This window comes from Molossus molossus, unplaced genomic scaffold (assembly GCF_014108415.1).
Source record: "Molossus molossus isolate mMolMol1 unplaced genomic scaffold, mMolMol1.p scaffold_m16_p_12, whole genome shotgun sequence".
In the NCBI taxonomy this organism is placed as follows: Eukaryota; Metazoa; Chordata; class Mammalia; order Chiroptera; family Molossidae; genus Molossus; species Molossus molossus.
Window position 1 is genome coordinate 28,099,265 of NW_023425347.1, and position 21,821 is coordinate 28,121,085.

The following is a 21,821-nucleotide window of genomic DNA, read 5'->3' on the forward strand; positions in this document are numbered from 1 at the left end:
TTAATCTTAGTTCGCCTTTGGGTTTTTAAAGCTTTGACTACCTCTTCTTTCTGGTGGGCCCTGTGGCCAAACTCATGAGACTACTATACCTTTAAACATAAGACCTCAGGTATTCAAGATTATGAAACTATGAGATCATAAGAATATTAGTCATCCATCAACCATGAGACCACAAGCTTTTGTCTGTCAGACATGGCTACACATGAACAAGCACCCATGAAACAAGACTAGGACAAAATAGAAATAGAACTGACACATGCTACCACATGCATTAACCTTGACCGTATTATGATAAGTGGAAGAAGTCTGGCACAGAAGTCCACGTATTGTATGACTCCATTTACATGAAAAGTCCAGAATAGGCAAATCTATAGATACAGAAGGTAGACTCATGAGTGGGAGAGCTGGGAGAGATGGACAGGAGGGCTTGAGGATGAGGGGTAGAAAGTGTATGATGACAATGTTTTATAATTGATTGTGGTGATGGTTACACAATGCAATAAAAACGCTCAAAGCCATTATAAATGGGTGACTTGTTTGTAATATGAATTATACCTTAATAGAGCTGTTAAAATATGCATTCATTTTAAAGAAAATTTAGATCTATGTCATTTAACATCAAGATGAGATAAAGCAACCATAAATGTAAACAATGACCAAAAAAATACATAACAGACAGCTCAGAAGTTTAAAAAAAAGTTAATATTTTTTGTGCTGTATCTTACTAGAGTCTCTCTGTAAGCTGTGCTAGGAAAAATTTCAAATGCCCATTTACCACTCTCTGACCGGCTGACTCAGTCTGCAAATAGTATGGAGCATCTCCCTGCTGCCAGAGAACCTACTGAACACGGGCTGGAGAGATCAACAAAAGCACAGTTCACTCAGGGAATGCATGGTCAAGGCTCCGTCTTTTTAGAAGAAACTGAAGAAGTTAACATTTGTCAAACACATTCTACATGCCAAACACCATGCAAGGCATTGTACGTAGGTTTAAACTTGTAATAACGGCCAACCGAAAAACCATGTATTACACCGCAGTTAATATTGGTTGGCTATTAAGATAATTGAAGTTGTTGAATTGTTCAGTGCAGTCAGGTGGATAATATTTACCCTTCTAAGTGTGACCTTTTTTTCTGAGAACAAATTGCTTTACAAATATTGTCTGAGTTCAGAACCCCAGCAGAGAGACTGGGAGATAGGGACTGGTATTAAACCATTTCACACCTGAAGAAAAGCCAAGAAAAAGAGGCTGTTCAACCGAGATGTGTTCTTAACTACTAGAGGCAAATGGTCCAAAAAATAATGTGAGGATGAATTTGCTTCCTGCATCCCGACAATGGCCACGCAGCCCACAGAGTTTGGGGGTCCTTTGCTTAAACTGCATTGCAAGAGGCACCTTGTGCAAAGTGGTGCCAGACAACAGCGCCTTGATCCTAGTGGGCTCTTGACAAGTGATTGCTGAATGAGTTTTGGAAAACGTAGCAGTGATTTTCTAGAACGAACAATAGAACAATTGCTGTAAGCATGCTGCATAAGACAGCCTCCACATTAATTACCCTTGTCACCATATAGGGAGATGTTGGTGGCATGAGGTCACTTGAGATGGACTTGGATTACATCTACGTATAGAAGGATTTGGAAAATTTTTAAGGTTCAAGATATAAATTTTTTTCAGTTTTCTTTAATGTATCAGTCAAGCCAATTTCACATTAATGAAGGTGTTTAAATGCCTTTCTCCTGAGTCATGCTTATCACAGATATAAACTCAAGGTTGGCTTTAGATAAAATGGTAAAAAGGCAACATTTGTTATCATGTCCCCAGTTTATCTGATATGTTTTCTTAACCTCCCCCAAACCCCCCTCTTGTACTTTCTCTCCTGTTCTCCAGAGAAAACTGTCAGTACCACCTACCTGAGGTAACCCATCAAAATCTCTTAGAAACAACTACTGAAATTAACTCACCATCACCTCCTTTTGTCTCAGTGTATTTCCCCTCAAAGCGAAACTGAATTTTTACAAGAAACAATGCCCAAGCTTCTCACATCAGGGTATCTTTAATCTTAGGGCTACATTTGGTCTGCTGGAGTATGCAATGCCTCAGGAAATTTATGATACATCTTTAATGTAAATGTTAATTTGTATATTAAAACAAGCATAGCTTGCTCGGCCATTGTGGCTCACTGGTTGAGCATCAACCCATGCACCAAGAGGTCACCGGTTCAATTCCCAGTCAGGGCACATGCCCAGGCTCTGGGCCCGATCCCCAGTGGGGGGCTTGCAGGAGGTAGCCAATCGATGTTCTCTCTCATTGATGTTTCTATCTCTCCCTCTCCCTTCCTCTCTCTCTAAAAATCAATAAAGGAAAAAAAAAAGTATGGCTTTATAAATTGTGATTGCAAATCACTCAAAATTGTAAAGATAAAACACAAGACTGAAAAGATATCTTACAATTGTGATAGGCTATTTGAGTTAAAACCCCAATGCCATTCATTCTGCTGTTATTCGATATTACATCCCTCTGCCATCAGACAGGAATCGGTAGAAGAATTAAAGTAGCACAGGCTAAAGAAATGAAGTCCTAATGTGTAATTTCAGTACCATCCAGCTAAAGAGATAAACTAGCAAGAGAATGATGACTTTGATTTCTCAGAAAAAAGTTGAAGTTCCAACACTTATAGACTGCAACCTCTTGAGCAAATTCCCTTCTCTGGGAATCGGGAATGCACTCCCCCAGTTCAACCTTCTTCACAAGAACGGGCAAAGCTGAAGGAAGACAGCTGTGAAAAGCTTTGTAAGTTACACAATGTCTGCTGGTCTCCAGCGCTGGTGGGGGCACTTGTGGGTTTCCGACCTCAAGTGGAGCGTCAGCCTAGGGAAGGGTGTCCGCACTGGATCATCAATAATCCTCCTTGGCGTGGATTGACGATTTTAGGCAGATATGGAAAACCATGCCTACAGCTGAAAGAATCTGTGCGTGTGATTTTTGCTCACCCCTCTCCTCCGCCTGAAGGGTCTGTGATGAGGAATACAGGGTCGGTTCTGCAGTGCCTGCTTCAGAGGTGGAAGGAGCTGCAGAAATCGCATGCCTTTCTCGAGGACTAGGATTACATCTATCTTTGGTGTATTTGCCATCTGTGCTGGTAAATCTTTTGGGGAGAGAGGGAGATGTGAGACTTTTAATTAGCTATTTGTAAAAATAGAAAAATGTCTTAATCTAAACTTGGAATTCCTGGTAGTGGGCTTGGGTTTTTTTTCGTTGTTGTTGTTGTTGTTGTTTTTAATGCCACTTTCTATGTAGAAAGGCAAACCGTGCATATGCACACAGAAAGATCATACAGGGTCTTTCACTCCTAAAAATTATCCCAGTACAACTGTTGGGTTGGCACAAGTTCCCTTCCATTGCTACGGCATCGTCTTCGGTGTGTGGACAGCTGGCAACTCGAGTCTGTCCCAGGGCTTAGGAGCTGTTATGTAAAAGAGAGAGAAAAACAATGCATGACCACATGAAATCTCCAAGAATAGTACCTCTCAGGAAAGGGTGTATTGGCAACCAGAAAGTGAGAGTGTGTTTTCCAGAAATTCTTCCAGATGATCTGATCTGATCCATTCTGCTCAAGCTTGAGAGTTAGCACATCTGGCCTCTCATCGCAGTTCCCCCCCTGATGGTGCAGCTGACAGACGTGCCAGGCTGCTGCCCAGATGGCATCCAGGGAGGCTTCACTGAGACAGGAAAGGTGGACGCACATTCTAAGGGGGTGAGAATAAGCCCAGGTCTCGTCTTTCCTTTAGCTTTAAGACATTCATTCAAATTCCACCAACTTACTTTCAATTTATTTTAGGACACATTGCTCTTTTTTTCTTTTCTTTTCTTTTAAGAGATTAATTTTTTTCACCTAATTTATGATTGCACAGATATTACAGGCTCATTCCCAGAGAACACAGGTAGATACAAAGAGAAAAATAAAAAGAACCATTGTGAACATGTTGAAATATTCCTTTCAAGGCTTTTAGCTATGTATAAAAAATAGAATCATAACTTATGGAGTCATTTGCATCTCCTCACTACTTGTATCCTTTGCCCCAATTTTAATGAGCCATCAATCTTTTTCTGATTGATTTACAAACATTGAAGATTGTAACACCTCATTATAAATGGAGCAATTTGGTGTCTGATTTATTCTTGTTCTTTAAACCCATTCATTTTTAAGTAAAAGTTAATTACATGTTTTTTTGAATGACAAAAGCAAAACTTGTCACTGTGAAACATTAGCAAATATCAGAAAGTAAATAAAAGAAAATGTTGAAAAATAAAAATTCACATTAATCTGCACCTTGCGATGAGCACTATTAGCAGCCAGTGTGTTTCTTTCTTCACACGTGTGTCTACAAGTGCGTGTGCATGTGCACATGTTCGTCCTGCTTAGGTTCACCTGAAACTTGTGGCCCGTTATTTTCATTTTGACTTGGTCATGTCCCTGTACCTTGGGTCTAGGACTGAAAGGCTCCACATAATTGGATTCTGGATTTTCCCCCCTCTAATTTAAGAGGCTTACTATGGTTGTTTAAGCATTTATTCTTCTAAAATGTTTCCCCCTTGCTCTTCTTTCTCTTTCAGTCTAAAACCTTCCAGAAGCAAGTCCTTGCTGTCCGTGTTGACTTAGAGTCAACGTGAAGAAGGGTTTGTGGGAGATGCCTCTGTGTCCTTGTTACTAATTTTTCAGGTAAACAGGGAGAGTGAGTATTGTTCTTAGGATAACTTTGCATTGTCAGTGGAGCTGTCCTGGGAACCAGGTGGCTGGAGAAAAGCACCACCAGCAGCCCAGACTGTCGTTTGGAGATGTGACAGTGGCTGCGTGCAGGAGAAAGCCTGCCTCTCCTCGGGTCTGCCCTGCAGACATTTCTCTCTTCAGAAATCATGGCAGGGAAAACCCATGCCGGTGTGTTCTTTGCGGCTACATGTGGTGGCCAGATCAGGCAAATAAACATGCAAAATGCCCAGTTCAACTGGGATAAACAAAAAATAATTTTGTAGGATTCGTGTGTCCTATGTAATATTTGGGACATACTTTCCTAAAAAGTTATTTATGGTTTACCTGAAATTGAAATTTAATTGTGCAGCGTGTATTTCATCTGTCAACCTTAATATTTAGCCCAGTCCCAGCATTAAATTCTTCTCTGCACAGCCAGGCTGTCAATATAAATCATCTGGAGTAAACAGGTGAGTTGATGTCCGTTTAACATCTTACAATCCTCATCTGTCTGGGTCCATCTCACCACCTCTCCCATGGTCTTCAAATGTGTGGAAGATCAACAGTGCCCTTCTCTATTTCCAGTGATCACACAGGTTTTCGTTATCTCAAAGGGACTTCGGGATGAATATTAGGTAACTGTGATAGAGTCATCTTGCTACCTAACCTGGACAGTCAGGATCATTTTCTTGAACTGAAAATGTATTCTTGTACATGGTCAAATGAACATGTTCCACCATAAAAATTTAATTATCATATAAGCCCAAATATTTGACATATATATAGGAATGTCAATGATTTTATGAATAAATTATTCTTCAGGTTGTAAAAGGCAGTTTTTAAAAATAAATCTTTAAAGAAATTGCCTCTTGCTCCTAAGTTTGAGTGTGGGGCATGCGCGACCACTAGGATTTGCTAAATGAACATTGTGAACAGGATCTGTGGGGAACACAAATGGAACTTTGGTGATTTCACATTACGAGAATTCATTTCTTCCTCAACACACACAGACATCAAACTTCAAATGAGAATACACTGAGAATAAAAATTATTTAGGTGGCACCTCCAAAATGATCACATATGGCCTCTTTCCTTCTCTGCCTTTATCTCTTCCTCTCCATGGGTGATGCCTGACAGAAAACCAGTATTCTACAGCATTAAATCGGATTTCATCTGCATGGTTACAATCATATGCATATCAATAATACATGTCCTACTCTTGCTGAAATCGTGGACATGATAAGGAAAGTGTTCCTTTGGAGAATTTAAGTTTTTTCCTCAAACTTTTATAGGTATTTCTTGCTAGAAATATAAGATTTTAGTCTAGGTATTCAGGATTCATGCTTTCATTTGAAATTATAAATAAATACTAAGGCCCCTGGCCAAACCTATTATGACATTTTAAATACAATATTAAATTACACATTTGATTCATTTTCAGGTGAAAAAAGTATATTGTTAACAATGCCTTATTCCTCCTGTAGTAAAGAAATTACTGTTCTTTTTTGGTATAGAAATAGCCTCAATTTTTAAATTTTAAGTTTTATGTATAATGCATATTTAAATAAAAATCAAGCCCTGGCCAGAGTGGTTCAGTGGTTAGAGTGTCTCTTGCCCATTGAAGAATAGAGGGTTTAATTCCACTCAAGGACACATACCTGAGTTGCAGGTTTAATCCCTGGCCCTAGTCACGCACTAGCAAGTAGTGAAGCTAGGTGCTGTTCTACATTTCTCACCTAATGATATATCATAGGTACCTTTTCATATTAACACATATCAAAATAGATACATCTTTTTATGGCTGCATAATATTCCATTAAATGGTTATATAACACTTTATGTAAACAATCTCTTTATGATGAAGTTTAGGTTTTTTTAAATCTAAATTCATTGGGGTGACATTGGTTAATAAGATTATATAGGTTTCAAGTATACATTTCCATGATACATCATGTGAATATTGCATTGTGTGCCCACCACCCAATGTCAAGTCATCTTCTTTCACCATATATTTGGTCCCCTTTCCCCTCTACTGCCCCTATGCCCACATCTTCTGGTAACCATCATAATGTTGTCTGTGTCTATAAGTTGCAGTTTTATATCCCACACATGAGTGAAATCACATGGTTCTTGACTTTTTCTGACAGACTTATTTTGCTTAGCATAATATTCTCAAAGTGCATCCATGTTGGTCTAAATGGCAGTATTTCATCTTTTCTTATGGCTGAGTACTATTCCACTGTATATATGTACCACTTCTTCATTATCCAATCAATCTCTTGAAGGACACTGTTGTTTTCCATGTCTTGGCCACCGTGAAAAAATGCTGCAGTTGACCGACTATTAAAAGCAAAAGTAGTAAGAATGTACTGTAGGGCTTAAAACATATTTAGAAATGAAATATGTAACAATAGAACAAAAGCCAGGAGGGAGTGTACATAAAATTATGTTGTTTTAAGGTCTTTGCATTATATGTGGAGTGGTATGGTATTAACTCAAAGTAAACTGTGATAAATTAAAGATGTATAATAAAATCCTTAGAGGAATCACTAGAAAAAATATTACAAATAGATATAGCTAAAACACCAATAGCAGAGAGAGAAAGAACAACTGACAGATACTTGATTAAGACAAAGAAGACAGGAAAGAAGGGGAAAAAAGCAGCAAAGAAAAGAGGGGCTTGATATAATACAAATATACCAGCCTTGAACCTACTAATATCAGTAATACATTAAATGTAAACAGATTAAACACTCCAATTACAGGGCGAAAGCTGTCAGATTTGACATGGATGAGGACTAGATGGTCCCAGTTTGGAAGAAGGAGTGAATTTAAATTTTGCAGTAGAGAAAACTTATGCATACAATAACTCATGGGAAAGTTGCATGTCCAAAATTTAAAGTGAAACTGTGGAAAGTAGAAAATCTGTTCCTATCTTTCTTAAGAAAGAAAATCCTCTTTAGTCTGGCCTGTGTGTCTGAGATAACAGCTTTCCACCTGGTCAGGAGACAGAATGTATTTAATAATATGGGCTGGAGAAAAATTTGGCTTCTACCTGTTTGCAACTTCCTTGGGTGCTGATAAAGATAAACATAACACAGCTTTTGTGTGTGTGTGTGTGTGTGTGTGTGTGTGTGTGTGTGTGTGTGTGTGTGTGTTTTCCCCAGACAGCTTCTAGACAATGACAATCTGAGTTTATAAAGCTTAGATTATAGACCTAGGGAAAATACTCATATGTCAATTAGTAAAGAGTTTCAGGATTAGTGGCACATTTGCACATTTGGTCCCAAGAGAAATTTGTTATCAATGAATCTAGGTCTATTCTCTTCATAGATAAGAGAATGCAGATGTACATAGTTCTCAGTCATGACCCTCCTAGAAAAGATGAAGCCATTCAAACCAAGAACACAAAATATAAGGAAAATTCCATCGCGATAAAAACGTGTTGGATGAAGCAGCTTTATATTTGAAATGTACCAGCTGTTACTTGAAAGTAAGGAGCCTGGCATGTGTTTCCTGCAGCTAAGAATTCCTATGACCTGACATGACTGCATCAGTCAGCTGAGGGAAGCTATACTATGCTAACAAATGGCCGCTCTACTTAAAGGCTTACAATCACACAAGTTCATTGCTCATATTCATGTTTGTTATAAGGTAGACAGAGCTTTTCTCCCTAATCTCTTCTTTGGAGGTGTGGCCCCAATTTGGGGCCCACTGACCTCAGCAGAGGGACAGAAAAGCTGGCAGAACCGCACTGGTTCTTAAAGGTTCTGCTCAGAGCATCACTTCTGCTCACATTCCACAAGCTAATGCAAGTCACCTGCTAGCCTCATGTCAATGATATCGGGAAGTTTAGTTCTCCCAAAGGATGGGCCGGGACCATCAAAAACCAAAATACAATCCACCACACTAACCCAATGTGTAATGGGCCAGATAGATCCATCTAGGCTCCTTTGAGGAGCCTGGGCTTCTGAGTAAGACTAGACCACTAAGTTTGGTTTCATTTCGAGGGTGGTGAGTATGTTCAAGCTGGAAAGAGTTCAAATGTTCTTTTACAGGGTTTAATTCAAAACAGCTAATAAGAAATGCAAAAGCCATACAGGAAACCAAGATGCAAGTGGATTTTCTGCCTTCTATCTCCACCCTAAGTTTGGAAGCCTCGGTCATTTATACGGAGATCAGTGATTGTGCTGACTTTTATACCCTCAGCTCTGGCAGGGCCCAGACACCACTCACACCACCAAATAAGTTAATTTGGTTACTTGGCAAGTTATAGACAACCCAGGCCTGAGGAGCAGCATCTGGGCCTTGAAACCCTCGCTGTGCCACCTGGAGGCCATCAGCGTTCCCTCTGCGCTGGCGGATGGCCCAGGATTTCCGTTCATGTGCGTTTAGGGCACCTTTGGCCTCAGTCCGCCTCAGCTTCAAAGTCAAAATCGTCTCAGTATAAGTGAATATACAATCACCTGATAATCAAAATTTTCCAAGTGATCATTTTTTTCCTTTTCTATATCTCTTTGGTTTTCAGCCTGTGGTCTGGGAGAAAAGGTGGGGATCCTTCAACTACTAAGAAGGACAACACCTATATTTTGATGAGAATGTTTCTGGTGAGATGTCATGCCCACCCTACCTCACTCTTCCCGTCTAGGACTGGACACAATATCTTCCTTGTTATATAATTCCAGAAGGTGAAAGAATTCCGTTCTCAGAAGCTGATGGGAAAGAACCCACCCCACTGCAGCATGGGTAACAGAATGATGGATGTCCTTCTTAGGAGAAGGACATAACCTGAGAAACAACTTCTCTACCAAGGAACATCTCCTCCTACTCAGTCAAGTTCAGCACAGTCAAGACAGATATCTTACCGTACTGTTATCCCCAGAAAAACAGATATCTTACCATACTGTTATCCCCAGAAAAACAGATATCTTACCGTACTGTTATCCCCAGAAAAGGGCATGCAAGATTTGAGCAACCGTCTTTAATATAGACTAATGTTGTTCAGTCTTTCTGCCTTCTGATTTTCAAGACTGTGTCCTGCTTGCTTTTGTGTTGACTGGTGTTGTTTCAGTCATCATGTTTTTTTTAACCTTGTTACTGCCAGTGTAAGAAAGTGTCCATTTTCAAAGTTCCAAGACAAATATGGGACCACCATCCTCTTTTAGACCTTAAGATTTTTCAGTGGAACAGCAGAATCTCAGATTGCTTTCTTCGAGAATTTTCTAGGTTTAAAAATTTCTATAGGAAATGCTAGAGTCAAGCATGTTTTCTTTTCTTTTTTAATTAATTTATTTTTGTTACAAATGTTTCTCCTTTTTTCCCCATTGAAACACTCCTCCCCATCCTCCCACCCTGTCCCCAACTTTGTTGTCCATGTCCATCGGTTATGTGTACATGCATAAAAGTTCTGTGGTTTATCTCCTGCCTCCCCCCCAATTCCCTCTTCTGAGGGTTGTCAGTCTGTACCCTACTTCTATGTCTCTGGGTCTACCCTGCTCTTCAGACTGTTATATTCCACAGATAAGTGAGATCATGTGATATTTGTCTTTCTCTGTTTGGCTTGTTTCTCTTAGGATAATACTCTTCGGGTCCCTCCATGTTGTCTCAAAGGGTAAAAGATCTTTCTTTGTTACAGCTGCATAGTACTCCATTGTGTATATGTACCACTGCTTTTTATCCATTCATCTACTGATGGACACTTGGGCTGTTTCCAGATCTTAGCTATTGTAAATAGTGCTCCTACAAACATGGGGGTACATATACTCTTTCTGATGGGTATTTCGGGCTTCTTAGGGTATATTCCTAGAAGTGGGATCACTGGGTCAAATGGCAGTTTAATTGTTAATTATTTGAGGTAACACCATATTGTTTTCCACAGTGGCTGCACCAGTCTGCATTCCCACCAGCTGTGTACTAGAGTCCCCTTTTCTCCACCCCTCGCCAACACTTGTTGTTTGATGATTTGTTGATGGCGGCCATTCTGACAGGTGTGAGGTGATGCCTCATTGTTGTTTTAATTTGCATCTCTCTGATGATTAGTGATGTTGAGTATTTATTCATATGTCTCTTGGCCATTTGTCTGTCCTGTTTAGCTCCTCTGCCCATTTTTTATTTGGGTTCCTTGTCTTCCTTTTGTTGAGTTGTATGAGCACTCTCCATATTTTGGAAATTAATCCCTTATCCGATGTATCATTGGCAATTATGCTCACCCATACAGTGGGTTGCCTTTCCATTTTGATGGTTGTTTCTTTTGCTATGTAGAATCCTTTTAGTTGGGGTAGTCCCATGTGTTCATTTTTTCCCTTTGTTTCTGTTGCCTTAGGTGATGTATCAATGAAAATTCTACTGTGTATTATGTTAGAAATTTTATTGCCTACATTTTCTTCTAAGATTTTTATGGACTCACGGGTCACATTTAAGTCTTTCATCCATTTTGAGTTTACTTTTGTGTATGGTGTATGTTGATGGTCTAGTTTCATTTTTTTGCATGTAGCTGTCCAATTTTTCCAACACCATTTATTAAAGAGGCTGGCTTTACTTCATCGTATGCTCTTGCCACCTTTGTCAAATATTAATTGAGCATAATGTCTTGGGTCAGTGTCCTGGTTCTCTGTTCTGTTCTACTGGTCTATATGCCTGTTCTTGTGCCAGTACCAGGCTGTTTTGATAACAGTAGCTTTGTAGTATAACCTGAAATCTGGTATTGTGATCCCACCTACTTTGTCCTTCTTTTTCAAGATTGCTGTGGCTATTCAGGGTCTTTTTTGGTTTCATATGAACTTTTGAAGTATTGGTTCTAGTTCTGTGAAATATGTCATTGATATTTTGATGGGGATTGCATTGAATCTATAGATTGCTTTGGGTAATAAGGACATTTTAATTATGTTAATTCTTCTAATCCATGAACAAGGTATGTGCTTCCACGTTTTATCTTCCTCTATTTCTTTTTTCAATCTCCTGTAGTTTTCTGCAAATAGGTTTTTTACTTGTTTGGTTAAGTTTATTCCTAGGTATCTTAATTTTTTGCCACAATGGTAAATGGGATTGTTTTCTTAATTTCTCTTTCTGTGAGTTCATCATTGGTGTATAAGAATGCCATCGGTTTCTTGACGTTAAGTTTGTATCCTTTACTTTGTCAAAATTATTTATTAAGTCTAGTAGATTTTTGATGGAGTCTTTAGGGTTTTCTATGTATAATATCATGTCATCTGCCAATAATGACAGTTTCACTTCCTCTTTTCCAATTTGGACCCTTTTATCCTTTTATTTTTTCCTCATGTCTAATTGCTGTGGCTAAGACTTCCAGTACTATGTTAAATAAGAGTGGCAAAAGTAAGCATCCCTGTCTTTTTCCTGTTCTTAAGGGAAATGCTTTTAGTTTTTGCCCATTGAGAATGATGTTGACTGTAGGTCTTTCATATATAACATTTATTATATTGAGATATGATCCCTCTATTCCCACATTGCTGAGCATTTTTTTTTTATCAGAAATGGGCACTGGATTTTGTCAAATGCGTTTTCAGCATCTATTAATATAATCATGTGTTTTGTATCTTTCATTTTGTTTATGTGGTATATCACATTTATTGATTTGCGAATATTGTATCAGCCTTGCATCCCTGGGATGACTCCCACTTGGTCATGGTGAATAATTTTTTTGATGTATTGCTGGATCCAATTTGCTAGTATTTAGTTAAGGATTTTGGCACCTATGTTCATCAGGGATATTGGCCTGTAGTTTTCTTTCTTTGTAGTATCTTTCTGGTTCTGGAATTAGAATTATGTTAGCCTTGTATAACGAGTTTTGAAATCTTCCTTGTTCTTGAAATTTTTGAAATAGTTTGAGGAGAAAGGGTGTTAGTTCTTCTTTGAATATTCAGTAAAACTCCCCCCATGAAACTGTCCAAGCCTGGGCTTTTGTTTGCTGGGAGCATCTTAATTATAACTTCAATTTCCTTAGTTGTTATCGGTCTGTTCAAGTTTTCTATCTCTTTCCGGTCCAGTTTTAGGAGACTATGTGTTTCTAGAAATTTGTCCATTTTGCTTAGATTGTCAAATTTGTTGCCATATAATTGTTCATAGTAGTTGTTAATGATCCTTTGTATTTCTGTGGTGTGAGTTGTTACTTCTCCTCATTCATTTCTGATTTTGTGTATTTGGGTTCTCTCTCTTTGTTTCTTGGTGAGTCTAGCTAAGGGTCCATCAATCTTGTTTATCTTTTCCAAAAACCAGCTCTTTGTTTAATTTATTTTTTGAATTGTTTTTTTGATCTCTATGTCATTTATTTCTGCTCTGATCTTTACTATTTCCTTCTTTCGACTTGCTCTGGGGTTTTCTTTTTGTTTGCTTTCTAGTTCTTTAAGTTGTGAGGTTAGATAGTAAATTAGAAATTTTTCTTGTTTCTTGAGGAAGGCCTGTAGTGCTATAAACTTCCCTCTCAGAACTGCTTTGCTGCATCCCATAGATTTTGTGTTGTTCTGTGTTCATTTTCATTGGTTTCCAGGAAGTTTTTAATTTCTTCCTTGGTGTCCTCGGTAACCCATTCATTGTTTAATAACATGCTATTTAGCTTCCATGTGTTCAAATGTCTTTGCATGTTCTTGTTGCAGTTGATTTCTAGTTTCATGCTACTGTGATCTGAGAAGATGCTTGATATAATTTCAATCTTCTTGAACTTGTAGAGACTTAGTTTGTGCCCTAACATGTCGACTATCTTTAAGAATGTCCCATGTGCACTTGAGAAGAATATGAATTCTGTAGTTTTGGTGTATAATTCTCTGTAGATATCTATTAAATCCATTTGGTCTAGTGCTTCATTTAGAGTCTCTGTTTCCTTGTTAATTTTTTGTCTATCCAGTGATGTCAGAGGAGTATTGAAGTCATCTGCTATAATTGAATTCTGTCAATTTCTCCTTTGAAGTCCTCCAGAAGATTTTTAATATATGTTGGTGCTCCTATATTGGTTGCATATATGTTTACCAAAGTTATATCTTCCTGTTGGATAGATCCTTTCAATATTATGTAGTGACCTTCTTTGTCTCTAGTTATGGCCTTCATTTTGAAATCTATTTTATCAGATATGAGTGTTGCTACCCCAGCTTTTTTTTCTTTCCATTTGTTTGGAAGATTTTTTTCCATCCCTTCACTTTCAACCTATGTGAATCTTTTGTTGTGAGGTGGGTCTCCTGTAAACATCATATATGTGAGTCATGCTTTCTTTTTTTTTATCCTCATCCGATGACTTTTTTTTCTATTTTTTGTTCAGATAGAGTGGGAGGGAGAGAGAGAGAGAAACATCAAAGTGAAAGAGACACATAAGAGTGGCTGCCACCCGCACAACCAACCATGGCCGGAGACAAACTGCAACTGAGATATATGCCCTTAGTGGGAACCAAACCAGGGTCTCTCTGGACCATAGGCCAATGCTCTAACCACTGAGCAAAACTGGCCAGGGTGAGTCATGTTTTCTTATTCAATCAGCTACTCTGTGTATTATTATCGGAGCATTCAATCCATTTATATTTAAGGTGATTATTGATATGTACTTATTTATTGCCATTTTTGTTTAGTGTGGTTTTATTTCTCTTCCTATTTCTTCTATTAATTATAGCAGTCCTTTTAACATTTCTTGCAGTGCTGGTTTGGTGCTAATGTATTCCCTTAGCCTTTTATTTTTATTTTTTTTGCCTGGGAAGCTCTTCATTTGACCTTCTATTTTGAATGATAGCATTGCTGGGTAGAGTAGTCTTGGATTCAGATTCTTATTTTTCATGACCTTGATTACTTCATGCCATTCCCTTCTGGCCTGTAGTGTTTCTGTTGCGAAGTCAGCTGAGAGTCTTATGGGTGTTCCTTTGTAGGTAACCTGTTGCTTATCTCTTGCTGCCTTTAGGGTGTTCTCTTTGTCTTTAATATTTGGCATTTTAATTACTATGTGTCTTGGTGTGGGCCTGTTTGGGTTCTTGTTACTTGGGCCTCTCTGTGCTTCTTGAACTTGAATGCCTTCTTCTTTCACCAAGTTAGAAAAGTTTTCTGTCACTATTTCTTCAAGTATATTCTCTAACCCTTTCTCCTTTTCTTCTTCTTCGGGGACTCCTATGAAGTGAATATTATTACGTTTCCAGTTGTCCCACAGTTCTTTTAAGTTGTCTTCCTGTTTTTTAATTGTTTTTTTCCTTTTTGGTTTTCTGATTGGTTGATTTTTTTCTACCTGTCTTCTAATTCACTGATCCGGTCCTCAGCTTCCTCTACTCTGCTGTTTAGTTTTTTCAATGCATTCTTTATTTCTGCTATTTCATTCTTCATTTCCACTTGGTTGGTTTGCAATGCTTCTATATCTTTACTCATGGTATTGAGGTCCTTACTCATGTTGTTGATCTTCCTCCAGATCATGGCTCTGAACTCTAACTCTGATAACTTGCTTAGCTGGATTTCATTTATCTCATCTTTGGTAGAGGTTTCTTGTTTTTGCATTTAGGATTTGTGTCTTTGTTTCACCGTTTTGGCTATCTCAGTGAGTTTTGGAGCCTGCTAAATTTTCCCTGTGGGTGTTGGTGTTCTGTTGTTTGTGGCTCCCTCTACTGGGTTTGGATGGGTGTAGGAGGACTCATGTTAAACACCACTGTCAAGTCTTACTTTCCTGGGTAGATTTGCAAGCCCAGGAACGGTTCAATTACCCTCTAGCCTTTTGCCTGGAGATTATTAGTCTCAATTACTTGAAGAGCCTTGGGTTTTCAGTTGAAAGAAAAACTCCCTCAGGTGTTCAGCTTAAGAGGATTTCCTGAGAGTGGGGCAGATGCTGGTTGTTAATGAGCTTCAATTTGCATTTCTTTGGCCCATATGGGTGAGGTTGAATATCTGAGGGAGGTGCTGCTGCCTTTCTCCAGAGCCATGGGATGGAGTAAGATGGCCACTGTCCTGCATGGCCGCAACTCAGCAAGAGCTCTGAGCACCCTCCATATCCTGAGTGTCCCCAGACAGCTTCAGTCCAAACCACCCTCCTTCTGCTGGAGCCCAAGGTGAGTGGCTGTGGCTAATTTAGCACTCTGTCCCGGCTCTCTGCGCTGTGGAGCCAGCTTGGGATTTTAACCCTGAGGGTGCTGCTCACAGCTTAGACCACTGCTGTCCATGGGCTCCCAGCCCCCCTCTCATGCCTCCACAACCCTACCAGCATTGATTCAGTGTCCTGGCTACATGGTCCTCACCAGCTGCTTTTCTGTTGCTTTTTCCTGACGATTTGTCTTTATTTTAGTTGTAATTCCACCTTGGTCCTGAGAGATGGTCTGTGTAGCTTCCATTCACTCTGCTACCATTTTGGAATCCTTCAAGCATGTTTTGTTTTTTTGTTTTTTTAATATGTTTTTATTGATTTTTATTTTAGAGAGAGGGGAAGGGAGAGAGAGATAGAAACATCGATGTGAGAGAGATACATAGATCAGCTGCTTCCTTCACACCCCCTACTGGGGATTGAGCCTGCAACCCGGGCATGTGTCTTGAGTGGAAATTGAACTGGGACTTCTCAGTCCTTGGGAGGAGATCAACCCACTGAGCCACACTGGCCAGATGAATCAAATATGCTTTTATTGAATTAGTAAATTTTACAATGGGTTGAAAGGAAACTCATTCCAATTAAAATCATCAGGCATTTATTAAATGGTTATGTATATAAAATACAATATGGAGATAAAGATAAGCTAAGGTCTATCCCTTCAAGAGACTTTTAGGAAAGTGCCTAATGGCTACACGACAGGGCAGTGCGAGAGCAGTAAAGGAGAGAGGCTGTGAAAGGTGCCCTTTCACAAAACAATCACGTGGTGAAAACTCCTTGTTTTATAAGTGGATTGAGCATCACCCCATGGACTGGTCCTGGTTCCATTCCTGGTCAGGGCACATGCCCAGGTTGTAGGCCCGATCCCCAGTAGGGGGGTGAAGGAGGCAGTCAATCAATATTTCTCTCTCACATCAATGTTTCTCTCTCTCCCTTCCTCTCTCTAAAACAAAAAATCAGTAAATGAATAGAAGTTTCAAATCAGTTAAGGAGCTTGACTAACAATAAAACTAGTTAGTGACAGAGCTGGTTCCTCTGCTCAAATTTATTTCTACTGCCTAATAGAATGGTCAGCACAGGAATGGTTCTCGGGTCTGTTGATTGGATATTCTTTCCATTGTACTATGCTAATTTATAAAATTATAGATTTTAAAGAGTAAAACAGCTTTAAAAAACTTGTCTAAAAAATCTCCTTTTAAAAATAAGGGACTTGAAACCAGAAAAGATCAATGACATGTAAAGTCACATACTAGCTAAAAGCTGGTTTAGAATAGAGGTCTTTTTAATTCTCAGCCATTTGTACTTTGGCCATAATATATTAATACAGAGAAGACACTGTGCAAAGAGTATTAACCACAGTAAAAAACCAGACCTTTGACGCAAACTGCTTCTCTTCATTTTTCACTCAATTACTAAACATATTAAGCACCTGTTATATGCAGTATCTTGTGCTTGATGCCAAGGAGGACAAGGTTCTCGGTCTCAGGAAATGTTTTATTTACCAGATATTTACTGAATATATATGATGTGCAAAGCCCTGTGTAGGGAAAAATGATAAAACGAACACAGTCTTTGACATCAATAGCTTAAAGTGATGGTAGTCATGACAAAACATATGCCCAAATAATTATAATTAATGAGGACATAGGAAACCAAAGTGATACAGGTATTCAAAATGAGAAGTTATGTTACCATATCGGTACTGTGAGCCACTCATGAAAAAGCAGCTGAGGTTGACTTTGAAAGACGCTGAGTTTTCAACAGAGATAAATGAGAGCCGAGGAGACATCCAGCTAATGGGTGGCACAATGAAAGGCATGGGAGTAGGAATTCAGTCACCTTTTGGGTTAAAGGATGGTGCGATGTATGTGGAACATGGGTTACATTGTAGGACAATAGGAGAGAGAGACAGGAAGGTAGATAGGAACTGATAATGTAGAACCTTGAATACTTGTGCACAGAGTGTCGGGTTCATTCTGTTGATCAGGGTTCTCAGGTGTTAGCATGTTTCAGAATCACCTGGAGGGCTTGATAAAACACAGATTACTAGGCCTCACCCTCAGAGTGTCAGATTCATGGGTCTGAGGTGGGGCCGAAGACAGTATTCCTTACAAGCCCTGCAGAAGACAGAATGGTGTCCTTGGACATGTCAGGCCTCTCATCGGGGCAGTAGGAAGTTTGTGGCAGGAGGTAGAATGGGTTGGAGGAAGGAGGCTTTGGATTAGGAGAGACAAAGTCTACTCTAGTGTGAGCAAAGGAGGCCTAAACTAAGGTGGTGGGAACAAACATGGACAGGACAAAAGAGACATGAGCTATGCCATGAATAGAATCCCCCCAAGGTAACAGAAAAATGATGTCCTACCACAGGATAGTATTGCCAGCTTCTCTCTCTCATATTTATCGGTCCAATCATTGTCACTTTTCCAAATCCTCTGGCTGAGCTACCTTGTAGAAGACTACTGCATGACGTTGGGCTTTAGTTTTCTGAACTCTAAATTGAGAGAGTTAGAAAAATCCATGGTTTCCATCCATTTTTTATTTTTAAAGAAACAAGTTGGACTGTTTGACTTGAATTGAGCCAGACCTTGATACAGCGCCATACAATTCCAGGGGCTTCTGGGAGCAGAGTCTGGAAACCACTGCAATCTTTTCCACCCTCTTATAATTACAAAGTAATAGAATTCTTACCCCGCCCCCCCAAAACAAAAAACAAAAACAAAAAACAGACATATGCTTAGTGGTAGCCAGGGATTCTGGTTACTGAGAAAAGCTTCAGAAAAAGCATACCCAGTTTGTTAATTATAAAATAAACAGGTTTCAGCGTGTCCTAAAATAGATATTGCTTTGGTGTTATTTATACCTATGAAGAGCTAGACAGAAGGGGAGAACAGTGCAGCTCAGAGCCACACTGCTAGTTAATTCTCAAAAGGTTAAATTACTGATCATCAGTTCACCTATCCTCATTCAGAGAATTAGACTAAACTAGGTTTTATATTTGTAAATGGAGGTTTTGGTTATATTTTAGACTTACTCTAGGAACAAGGTTCTGGATTTAAAGACCTTGAATTAGGAGATAAGCCTCTTATAATTACAGCAATTACATACTTTTGCATATATCCTCTTTTTTTTTTTAACCAATAGCTACATTTTTGCTTTTATTTCTATCATTATTGCCTGATAGAATATAACCATTTGTCTTCAAAAAGAAATATTCAAAAATTAGTGTAATATGTTTCTGTATTTACGATTAATAGAAAGCACCCCTCTCCTGGGCACACTGATGACACTAATAACACCAAATGCCCAGGAGAGAAATGACCAAACATAATTTAATTGCCTCTGACACTAAAGCTGAATTTGGGTGCCAATATTCTCTTTTTAAACCATAGCTTTTTTTTATGATGAAAAAAGTACTTTAGCAATAACAAGTTTCAACAGAAACAGTCGATGAGTGGGAGGACGTTGAAAACAGGGACAGGCGGAGCTCTCTGTTGGAGGTGGATTGCTCCCTTCCCCCACATGTCAGTTCTCTACGAACTTAATCGCAGCACATTGCCTTCTCCTTGCAGCTTTTCATGACTTTTAAAACCCACCTGGTTGCTAATGTCAGTTCCCTTTTTCTAAAAAAGAACAATTGTTCAGAGCGTGTGACGCTTATTTGAAAATGTTCAAACCTGCTGGGTTCAGACGAGGCCACGGAAACTGGGCCCTAAACTGTGGCCAGAGGTCATCTCGGACACACGTGGCTTCCCTTGCGTCACAGGAGAAGTCCCAGAAATACAGAATCATTATCCGTTTCGAAAGAACCTAGGGATGACAACAGACATTCGACAAGAAAGGAGCTTGAGGGAGCAATTCTTTTCTTTTTATTTTTTTATATAAGTACAGATTCAGTTGAAAAAATGGAGCGTATCCTACATAGAGATGTTCTAAGTTGAAGATGTTATACCTACCTGGTCACCACAGAGATACGCTCACCTCCCACAGCTCCTAGGAGAAAATGGAGATAGACAATTTTGATAAAGGAGTTGAGGAACAGCTGAAGAGTGGTTTGCAAAGAGAGACTCAGGAGGCAGGAAACGCTTCAAGAGGCACAGTCTTCAGAAATCGCCGTGGCACGCAGTTTTACCTGCATTAACACCTGGTTCAGTTCCTGGAACTCCACCACTTGATGTGCGCACGGTATGCTTGGCATCTTGGTGGTCCTTCGGTAGTTTATTGCTTACAAATGTCACCACACTTTCTGCCGTAGAATTCCAGGTCCTCTATGGTACACGGGTCGGTCATCTGAGCGAGCCAAGCCTTCTCAGGGGAGAACATCTCGTCTAAGTCACACAGCTCCAGCACAGGTGGCAAGTCCTGAGACTGGGAGGGAAAACCACCGGCTGGAGGGCTGGCAGCAGCACTTCACATTGAGGTTGGGTGAGCGGGAGAGGTTCATGTTCCACATTTGGCTGTTCATGAGCTCTGATGACCTCGGGGAGGGAGGTAGTGTTCAGCTGGTAAGTGGACAGGATGAGAAGGGTGACGGAGTCCGGTGGGTTCTCATCGCCCTCCTGGGGACAGACTCCAAGCCGCCCTGGCAGGGTGGCTGTGTCGGGCAGCAGGATGTAGTCGGACACCTCCGGGTCCTGAGCCTCAGTTGGTGCAGGTCGATGTCTTCTCTTGTGAGCCACTGGAAAACAACATGCATGACTTTGTGGATTTCTTTTTCTCCAAATACTGGTCACTAAACATGTGGCAGGAGCCAAGCCCTGCCAGCTTCCCCTCCTGGTGCCTGGAGTGCTTGAGAGTCAGGTGGGTCTGGCAAGGGGGACCAGACAAGACCTGTAGAGGAACGCCCACTGCTGGTGTCACGACACCCACTGTGCCCCCGAGGGGATCTGAACATGAGAGGCGGCCCTGCTCCCATGGCTCTCCTCCCGATGACTCCAGGCACCGCCTCCCCGCAGCGGGCTAACTTCCCCATTCAGACTCCATTGGAAACTAGAGCTTCTTTAGGATAGAAATACTTACACATTTTTTAAAAAATATTTTTTAATTGATTTTACAGAGAGAGAGGAAGGGAGAGGAAGAGAGAGCTAGAAACATCGATGAGGGAGAACATCGATCAGCTGCCTCCTGCACGCCTCCCACTCGAGATTGACCAGCCACCCGGGCATGTGCCCTGACCAGGAATGGAACCGGTGACCTCTTGGTGCAAGGGTCGACGCTCAACTATTGAGCCACACCGGCCAGGTAAAATACCCATTTCTCACCACAGAATCATTACCCATGACTCCATATTCTTCTAGGAGAAAATTAACACTGGTGTCATATCTGTATGCCCCCCCTCCTAGCATCACAAGAATATCTCCATCATGTCAAGGTATTTCCTCAGGACCTCAAACTCAGCTGCAGTAAGTTCTTCCGTTGGCCCAGGTGTAATTCACAGGTTCAGCCCAATTCTGAGAGAGAGAAACATCGATGTGAAAGGGACACATCGAGTGGCTGCCACCCGCATGACCCAACCAGGGCCAGGGACAAACTGCAACCAAGGTACATGCCCTTAGGGGGAATCGAATCCGGGTCTCTTTGGACCACAGGCCAACACTCTAACTGCTGAGCCAAACTGGCCAGAGCAGTGACTCCATCTTTTAAGCTCTGAAACTTTCAGTTGCTCCAGAGTCTCTTCTACATGAATTTATATCTATTGTTGGTGCAAAATATTTCCTCCAAAGCTCTTCCTCCATGGTTGCCTGAGGCCCTTTGACTACCCTCACCTGCCACCTCCCAGCATCCTGCGGCCAGGTATCCAAGGCCCAGAGGCATGCTGGGAAAGCATGGACAGGGGCCGAGCAATTGTTTTCCTAAACTATTCATATTGTAGAAAAGAAATTGAGTTTTGAGTAAATTGAGGGGCTTACTTACAGTCGCCCTGTTATAGTGACAGAGGTAGGACAGTAACCTTCTGAACGGTGTTATCATCACGTGCCCACACACAGTGCTGACAGACTGGGCTCTGGGTCACCCTGCTGGTGCGCTCT

The 21,821-nt window shown here is 40.3% G+C and overlaps 1 pseudogene; it reads right to left on the bottom strand.

Annotated features, from left to right (window-relative positions):
• Positions 1–1,270: 1,270 nt before the first annotated feature.
• On the bottom strand, positions 1,271–21,606 carry LOC118626252 (annotated as a pseudogene).
• Positions 21,607–21,821: the final 215 nt, after the last annotated feature.